This window comes from Phascolarctos cinereus, unplaced genomic scaffold (genome assembly GCF_003287225.1).
Source record: "Phascolarctos cinereus isolate Bilbo 61053 unplaced genomic scaffold, phaCin_HiC Scaffold_5;HRSCAF=322, whole genome shotgun sequence".
NCBI classification, from domain to species: domain Eukaryota; kingdom Metazoa; phylum Chordata; class Mammalia; order Diprotodontia; family Phascolarctidae; genus Phascolarctos; species Phascolarctos cinereus.
Genome location: NW_027555958.1, coordinates 205,058,693 through 205,068,875, shown reverse-complemented (window position 1 = coordinate 205,068,875; position 10,183 = coordinate 205,058,693). Strand labels below are relative to the sequence as shown.

At 34.1% G+C, this 10,183-nt stretch overlaps 1 pseudogene; it reads left to right on the top strand.

Moving 5' to 3' along the window:
• Nucleotides 1–494: 494 nt before the first annotated feature.
• Nucleotides 495–10,183, top strand: part of LOC110217935 (BRCA1-A complex subunit Abraxas 1-like) — a 44,870-nt pseudogene continuing 35,181 nt past the window's right edge.

The following is a 10,183-nucleotide window of genomic DNA, read 5'->3' as shown; positions in this document are numbered from 1 at the left end:
GTCCTGTCCTTTTGCCCTATGATTTCTCACCTATGTATAGTCTATGTTCCAGCTAAACTGGCCTGTTTACTCTTTCCTAAATGCAGTAAGCCACTTTCTATTGCTATGAATTCATATAGAACATTCCTCATGTCTGAGATTCTGCCCATTTCTTCCTTTCAGAATCTTTCTCTTCCTTCAAGGTTCAGCTTACCTACTCCATTCTCATTCATAAATCCCACCCAACACCTCCAATTTCTTTGAATACTGATTCCTTTCTAGGCCTCTTTCTAAGAGTTCCACATGTTCTGCCCAAGCCTTGGACAATAAGGGGTTAATCACACTGCATAACAATATTAAATCAAGTCACCATCTAATTCTTAGGCATGCAAAACCTGAGTAAGAGTATAGGTAGCACAATAATCAGGAATTCCATGTTTGGTGATTGGCTAAATGCAGTAAGTAGCACTTTTGGAGATAGTGAGGGATATCATGTCAGCCAGCAGTAGGACGATATGTACTGCTGTAAACCTGAGGAATCAGATGCTGTTACTAATGACTTTGTCATGTTCCATGAATGGGGAGACCTAGGGGACTGTGCTTGTCAGTGCATATCCTTATTAAAAGTTTGAATGTCTGCTGTGTTATCCTATATATATATATTTTGCTAATTACTTTCTTGACTCAATTTAATTAAGTCCTGAAGTTGTAACCTGGCCCCAGGCACCTCCCTCACTATCTTGTACTCTATCCACATACTCTATCAACAACTCCTCCCTACTCCTTATGCCTCCCTGGCCCTAGGTGTAGAAATATTGAGGAAATTATATCAATTTTAAATATATGTATTATTATTGTTATTAAATTAAAATAAGATATCTGCAAAGGAATTTGCAAATCTTAAAGTAGTATGTAATCATCATCATCATTATTCCTATAGTTCCTCATACAATGTTTTACACTTACTAGATACTTGTTAATTAGAATTTTTCTACTTACGGTCTGCTAGAGGAAATTTTCTTCCATCTCTCCCCATGAAGCCCCTAGAGAAGGATTGACAGGAATAACTGAAATTCTCAATTTGAAAAGTTTGATTCCTTTAATTGCTCAATGGAACTAGGTACCTGATTAAAAAAAAAAAAGTTATCTTAATTTAGATGAGACAGCTAGATGGACCAGTGGATAGAGTGCTGGGCCTGGAGTTAGGAAGACCTGAATTCAAATTCAGCTTCAGACACTTACTAGCTGGGCAAGTTACTTAATTTCTACTTGCATTAATCCACTGGAGAAGGACATAGCAACCAATTCCAGTAGCTTTATCAAGAAAACCTCATGGTATAGTCCATGGGTCATGAAGAGTCAGATACAAGTGACTGAATGAACAACAACAAATTTGGATGAGATCTTCCTCTGATAACAGCTATATGACAAACCAGTAAGAGATTGAGAGCTAGAGGTTTAGAGTGCTTATGGTCCAGAACAACTGAGAATTATCACTCACACCCTATGTCAAACATTCACTCCTTTTCAGTTCTTTGCAAATGGTTTGCAAAAGGTTACTGAGAAAATTAGTAGCAGAACTGGGAACAGATTTCAAATGTTCTTGGATTCCCATATTTTTTCTCTGAAACCAAAATAGCAATGTTCTTGTGTTTGCACAATATTATCTCACATGAAAGTTTCTCCCCCCCTCCTTTTAGTAGAGCAAAACTGAACATCTGCTGAGAAATTATTTCAATTATGAGAAGTGTTCTACAGTTCATTAAATCTGCCCTTATGTGCAGTCTATGCTGTCAAATGTATTTGCTATATCTTGGAATTTTATTGATTCCAGGTAAATCTACCTATACTAGAAAATGATAGGGTTTTCCAGTGGAAAGGCCAATTGATTGATATAAGATATAAATTTACAGGCAGCTGTCTGGTACAGTGGACATTGAACTAACAGTTGAGAAGACCTAAATTCAAATCCTGCCTCAGAAATTTGTTAACTTTTTAACAACACGTGGTAAATCACTTAACCTCTGTTTGGTTCGCCTCAGTTTCCTCACCTAAAAAAATCAAGATTAAAAGAAAATAGTGTTTGTAAAGCACTTTGCACTTAAAGTGCTATAAAATGATAACTATTATCATGGTTTATCATTATTATTATGGAACAATTATCAAAGTATCTTTTTTTTGGTCTGGTTAACATATGAGAGCTAGCATGGCATAGGAGAATAGAGAGCTGGCCTGTGATCCAGAACTACCTGGATTCAAATCTCATCTCTGACACACGCTAGCTATGTTGTCCTAGGCAAGTTGCCCAAGGGTTTCAATGTTCGAGGCAGCTCTCTGAGACAAGAAGACAAAAGATAAGGGAAGGTGCTGATGCATCTGGTATAGCAGAAGTTTCCTCATCTGGGAGCTCCCTTTATCTCTGAAATCACAAGTTTACTCCCTATTCACCCTAGGGTTTTATTAAACATTGTAAAAAACAACTTATTTAGTGTCAGTGAATCATAAATATTTATTAAGTTCCCACTATGTGCCAGACATTGTTGATGATTAGGAGGCACCTGGTGGCTCACTAAATAGAGCACTGGGCCTGGATCCATGAAGACCTGAGTTCAAATCAGATCTCTGTCACTTACTACCTGTGTGACTCTGGGCAAGTCACTTTAATATCTCTTTGTCATAGCTTCTTCAACTGCACAATGAGGATAATAATAGTACCTACCTTACAAGGTTGTTGTGAGGATAAAATGATATAACTATAAAAAAATGCTTAGCACAATGCTTGGCACATAGGTGCTATATAAATCTAATTCTGTTTCCCTTATTAGGGATACAAAGAAATCCAAATGACAATCTCTGCTCTCAAGTCTCTGCACATAATCTCACGCACCAGACAGCATGCATTCAAGGAGCTCAGGGTCTAATGGGGGAACATTACAGAGGAACATAATGCCTCGAAAATTATTAAAGTTTATCTCTTAAAATTTATAACCTATGTAAATCAAATATTTCCTCAGGGGCCTTGGCAAATAACATGAATATTTTGAGATATAGGAAAATGTAGAGTAGGACACAAGGACATGAAAGGATGAAAGAAATAGTATTGCACTAGAAATAGCTAGAAGAGACCTTTATTCTATTTCTGACTCTGTCAGTAAGTAGCCATATGTCTGAGATATAGTCATCTGGGGATATTAGCCTGAAGAAGGGAAGATCACTGTGGGATATGAGAGTTGTCTTCTATTTTATGAAAGAGAATTGTTCTTCTTGGCTCCATAGAGTATTGCTAGGGGTATTAGGTCAAAGTTGTTTCAGTTAGGTAAAACAGGGTAAAACCAAAACTTAGTTATGATTAGCATCTCAATTAGGACTGACAGATTGTAGATATATTGGGTTTCCCATAACTACAGATCTTTGAGAGAAGGTTATATAAACATATATTGGGAATATTGTAGGGATATTTGCTAATCAATAAAAATTGGACTAGATCTAGATCACTTCTATCGTTGAAATTCTATAATGCTGTGATTTTCTGACAGTTGCTGTGAACTGATTTTCCTCATCACTAAAATGAAAGTGTCGGAAATCTCTTCTATCTATAAATTTCTGAGAAGCAGACATTTTCTTCTGCTTATTTGCGAGGAAATGATACAATTCTACTTAGCAACAACTAGATAGATAGAAAAAGGGAAGACAGGACAAAAAAATGATACTTGGAAGAATAAAAAGAATTATTAATATTTAAGACATTATTAAAGTGGCCTCAAAGCAGTATAAGATAGAAAGTAAAATTTTTGTGGAATAAAAAGGTTCTTGTTAAAAAATGCCACCAAATATTCTAGCACATCATCCACAAACTAGACCCCAATAAATCAAAAGATAATTCTTTATGTTATTGTGAGAATGTAAGTGGCACAGTGAATAGAGTGCCAGGTCTGGATTCAGGAAGACTCATCTTCATGAGTTCAAATCTGGCCTCACTTATTTACTAGTTGTGTGACCCTGGGCAAATCACTTAACCATATTCCCATTAGTTTCCTTATCTGCAAAATGAGCTGGAAAAGGAAATGGAAAACCACTCTACTATCTTTGTAAAAACAAAACAAAAACAAACAAGCAACAAACAAACAAAAAAACAAATGGGGTCACTAAGAATCATACTTGACTGAAAAACGACCATAATGTTTTTACAATCTGTGGTGTTAAACAACAACAAAAAAAGAAAGAAAGAAAAATACTCTATTTGTTAACTCTGTTGGCACCAATGCAGCACTTTTGTGCTAATCAAGGTTTATAAATTATGCAAAACTTCTCCTGCGTTATGAGCATTCTAAAGCCAAAACAAATTATATAGTCATAGAATTTAACAGAAGAAATCTAAAAGTTATTGACTCTAACACATATTTGACCAAATGTTTCTTCTAAAAGATCCTAACAATTCACATCCATTCTTTACTTCAAAACTACTACAAAAAGCCCACTAAACTTTTAGACATTACTAATTCCTTATTAATTTTATCTGGTATCAAAAGTAAATATACCTCTCTATTTCTACCTATTGCCAAAAAATCTGATTTCTGGGACCATTATTAGACAGTCTTTTCTGTCTTCCACTTGAAAGCCCTACAAACATATTTTTAAATTTAATTTATTTGTTTTTAGTTTTCAATTCACTTCTATAAGACTTTGAGTTTTAAGTTTTCTCCCCCTACTACCCCTCTTTTGCCTATTCTAATTCCTTCAATTTCTTTTTCTTCTTTGATTGCTGACAATTCTACCACAATATTGAATAATAGTGGTGATAACAGACATCCTTATGTCACTTCTGATCTTATTGGAAATACTTCTAGCCTGTCCCCATAGCATATAATGCTTGCTGAAGGCTTTAGATAGATGCTATTTATCATTTTAAGAAAGTCTCCTTTTATTCCTATGCTCTCTAGTGTTTTTAATGGGAATGGGTGTTGTATTTTATCAAATGCTTTTTCTGCATCTATTGAGATAATCATATGTTAGTTTTGTTGTTGATATGTTCAACTATGCTGACAGTTTTCCTAATATGGAACCAGCCTTGCATTCCTGGTATAAATCCTACCTGATCACAGTATATCATCCTTGAGATAAATTGTTGTAATCTCATTGCTAATATTTATTTAAAATGTTTACATTTATATTCATTAGGGAAATTGGTCTATAATTTTCTTTCTCTGTTTTGGCTCTTTCTGCTTTAGCTGTCAGCACCAAATTTGTATGATAAAAATAATTTGGTAAGACTCCTTCACCTATTTTCCCATATAGTTTATATGGTATTAGAATTAGCTGTTCTTTAAATGTTTGATAGAATTCACTTATAAATCCATCTGACCTTGGAGGTTTTTTCTTAGGGAGTTCATTGATGCCTTGCTCAATTTCTTTTTCTGAGTACACTTTGAGTGCCTAAATCCTCTATTCTTCATGCAAAACATCAATTTTCCTTTGGCTATTCCTGGCATTCTATGAGTTACAACATTATGGATGCCTTCTGTAGACATGCTTCAAAATAATATTTTTTCCCTAAAATGTGGGATTCAAAATTAAATACAATATTCTACATGTGATCTGGCTAGGATTAGAGTATCATTTCCATTCTGCAGAGTAAGCCTTTTTTAAATTCATTCTGAAATTTTATTAGCTTTTTTTTTAAAAGGTTTCCACATTGCCTCTCTATTGACTTATATTGAGATTATGTTTCCCTACAGCTGTTTTTCACTCCAACAGTTTTTTGTTCAAGGAAGCTCACTTTCCCTTTCAGACTTGCAGAGTTAATTTTTTGGAATCTATGTATATATTTTAATTATCCTCATAAAACTCTGTCATAGTAGATTTGGCTGATAATTCCTATTCAAGATCTTTCCCAACAACTGAGTTTTCTCACATATTACTTATACTTCTCAGCTTCATTGCATTAGCAAACCTCCTAAGCTTGTGATCTAAATGGCATAGCCAAAATGGAAGATGAGGGACTAGAGTGGAAACTACATGAAAAAGTGACTTCTAATAATTGTTGATTTCTTCATTTTTCTTCCTTTTGTTCTCCCTACTTTCTGTACTTTTTTTTTCACTAGCTTGCTGTGCTTACAAAAGTATCTATAAGGCCTTAAAAGTAAGAGTTCTGTCTCATTCCTGCTGTGCTATAAAAGCATCATCCAGAGAGATGATTAGTTGATCATTGCAGAGACAGTAATATTTCCACAGTTGTCAAATGAATGGTCCCTTTTTATTTTTAGTCAGAGGTGTTCGTAAGGGGAAAAATCCTAAAGAATCAATAGTAAATATATTATATAAATTGAAAAGTATACATGTTTTTAATGCTCTGAAGGGTAGCACCTGAAGTTTTTATCTATACAATATAGCCTAAATAGTAGAGTGTACCATAATATTTAACCCTAGTTGACCTGATTTTCTGACAATCTAACTGAAACAAAGAGAAACACACAGACACATACACACGCACACACACACACACACTTATAAAAGTTTAGTTTAGTATTTTTCCTCCTAACAACTTTACCAGTCTTTATTCCTTTCCTCCCTCCAAAAAAGTTCTCAACGTAGCCTAATTATTGTAACTAGCTTTCGCTCTACTCTTTTTCGGAGTGGAATCACATGAAAATTTGGAAGCGGTTAATGGTGATATCAAGATAACACAACTATCTTAATGACAAGTGAAAAATTTTATTCAGTTATCCAGGAGGTCTAAATAATGCTAAATATGTCTGAGTATAGCATTGCCTATGAATTACATTTCAAGTGAGTTAGCTTGACATTTAAAGACAAACACAATGACACTAAATTTTGTAGTTTTTACACTTAAGCCTTTCAAGTACTCTTAACTCCAGAAAGGTCAGGTTGTTTCCTTTTACTTGATCTTATTTCATACTTCCCCACCTCTACCTCTCTACCCTCCCCCCATTGCCTAGGATGCCCAATAACATCTCTGCCTTTGAAGGAACAGCTCAAAAGTGACACTCTATCCCTAATGAGAGAAGTGATACTTGTATCTCTCCTTTGAACTTTAAAATCACTTTCTCATACCTTTCATTTGAACATTAACATCCTACTTTGGACTGGAGTCCTTTGTAATGTCTGAGATGAGTATTATGAAATAAGATAGAAATGTAGGGTTGAGTGATAATATGAGGGTACTTTAATGCCAAGTTGAGGAGCATTCTTGGACTATAAAATACAGTGAAACTATGATGAAGACACCTGAAAAATCAATAACTTTTTCTATCACATAATTTGTAGATATCAGGAATTGTCAATAACCATTGACAGGTTTCTTTTTTAAACACTGAAATGTATCAATTAAAATATTACTATCTACTATATTGTTAAGTAACTTAAATGGTGTAGGTCAAATTTTTTTTGACAAAAATTTATGAAAACAAATGTTTAAATATTTTCCTCTAAATACATTTTTTCTTTAAACACACTTCTATTTTTTTTCTCTCTGCTTCCAATTTGAATCATTTTGCATCTGCATACAAAAATTATTTTTTATGGCAACTTCTCCAAGAGAACAGTACCTAATAAATTTGCTCTTACTTGAGTGTTTTTATTTATTTATTTTCCTTTTCCTGATAAATGACTTAAAAACCTTAAATACAGAGATTGCCTTCATGCTTTTAGCTTCACTTTAAGGCAAAGAAAAAGTAAGAAATTCACAGCATTCTTAAACGTGTGAAGTCACTTTTTTTTTCTTTTCATCGGCAAGTTATTCTCTCTCAAAGAACTATGGAAATGGATTGATTGCCTTTTCTGCTAAATCAACTTTTATGCCAGGATAAAAAAGTCTCAGCTTCAAAGCTTAGCCCAGATTTCTGTCTCTCACTTTTTTCATGGCCTTGCATCCCAAACGTCATTCCATTTCAAAAATGAATTGGATAGTCTTGGATCCATACTTAATGTTCCAAGGCAGTGGAAATGATTACCTGTAATCATCTGCAATAAAAGAGCCAGACTCTTCCTTTTTCCTACAGTTGATATCTTCTTTTATAACCTGGATAAAACACACTTGTCTCATAATGCTACCAAAGAAATGCCATTGACAAAGAGCCCTGGGGAAGATCTTCAATACCTGAAGTTCCAGTAGTGCCTCACAGTAAAAGCCTCGTATAGTATCTTGTCCATATTAGAAATAAAAAAGCACAAAGAGTCTCATTTTTATTATTTATTTATTTGTGATTGTAATGGATTGGGCTCCTCAAGATTGGTTTCTTTTCCCAGTGAATCTCTGCCTACATTGGACTTGTTTTTTTAAACAAAAGTAAACTATCTTTCAAGGGGTAGGTTCCACAACAACTATACAAAGGCAAAACTTTTTCCTTTAATACTATAGCCACCCTCAACAAAAACATGCCTGATCAACAATATCACTCCATCCCAAATTTTTTCTCTGTATACTGTAGAGCTTAATATGGGCAACAGGGACTTCTGGAAAATGTAGTTTTCCTAGCTGAAAGAAGAGACTGAAGGATCCTGAGAGCCATAAATCTTGGAGATACTTCAGGAGGAGAAAGGAGGTGAGGACACGAGAGATATGAGCTAATAGAAAGTGAAAGGTATTACTGCCCTGGATGAACATATTGCTTGACCATAATTATTAGAAGTTCCATCTTTATCTGATATGTACCTCTCTACAAAGATCTTTCTAGGCAGAACTTGGTGTTATCCTGAATGTGTCTTGTTTTTAGCACTACTGTAACCTGGTAAGTATTTTTTTAAATCTTTACTTCCGTTCTCTTAAACACTGAGGTAAAGTCATTGAGAGGCTTCTTCCTTCTCCTCTTGTTTTTCCTTCCCTCCATCCATTTAGGCTGAACTGAAATGTTTCCTATTGCTCTATCCATAATGGATGATGGTTGTTTATAAGATTGATTTTCAGTTACAAATTAGGTTTGTGGACATGTGATTATAGAAAATTGGAGTGTATGGAGGATAGATCTGAGGGATTTTGCATGTCAAAGAATATCTTTGCTAGAACTCCATAGTTTGGAAAGTTAAGTGATTTCCAGTTCTCCCAACTACAAAGCTAAAAACTGAGAGAGCTGAGGGCTCACTTAGAATTTTCATGGCAGAAGAAGTTCTTGATGCCAATTAGAGAGGGAGTCCTGCAACCGGAGGCAAAACTCCCATCATTTTAACCAGAAGGAAGGATAAATCATTTAAGTGCCTACTACATTCCAGGTACTGTAATACTACCTCATTTGATGCTTACAACAACCTTTTAAAGGTAGATCCTATTATTATGCCAATTTTACAGTGGAGGAAACTGAAATAAATAAAGATCAAGTGATCTGTCCAGAGTCATACAAACTGTGCAAGAAATCATATTTTTTTTTCCTTACTCAAGGTCCTTTGAATTATTTAATGTATCACCAAGCTCCAAGCCTCCTAGCAGAGAAAAATTCTATCTTGATGTACAAGGAAAATTCACTTTAAGATAGATGAAAACCTAAAACTTTTCTTAAAACATTTGACAGTAAATCATCATACATCATTCCAGCTTGAGCCTGGTACCCAATATGAATCTTTTTTTCCCTTTTTTAAAGGATTTTAAAATATCAGAGAGAGATATTAAGTAGCTTATATAAATAGGTCCTTGGGAAGTGGATCTTTTCAAAATAATTTCGTGTCATGATAATTTTTCCATCTTACTTTACTTAGTGCTCAAAGAAAACATGGATTGCAGAAAAGAATAAAAACTTTAATTACGATTTTTTGTTATTGCTATTATGATATTGTTGTGAAAATTTAACTATTTTTGTGAGGTCAAAGTGGCTTTCCCATTAGTTGTCTTTTTTTGTATCTCTTAAAAAATTAGTTTCAGGGACACAATTTTTGAAAATCCCAGGCTTAAAGTCTTTTTCTAGGGCATTTTCACATTTTACAAAAGGACTCAATAGATTTCCATTGCTCCTTTCTGTTTTTAATACATAATTTATTTTTATTTCTAGGAGTACATATGTATGTAAATATGTATACATACATCAACATATAGATATAAATAAGAAATGCACAGAGGCTGAGACAGAAACAAAGAGGCCAGGAGTCAACTTTTGTAGGACAAGAAATGAAAATAATAATAAAGCACATCCTTGGCACAATATATTTGAACAAAATGTTCTTATTATAATGACTCAATTCATAATGTATGAAGTAGGAA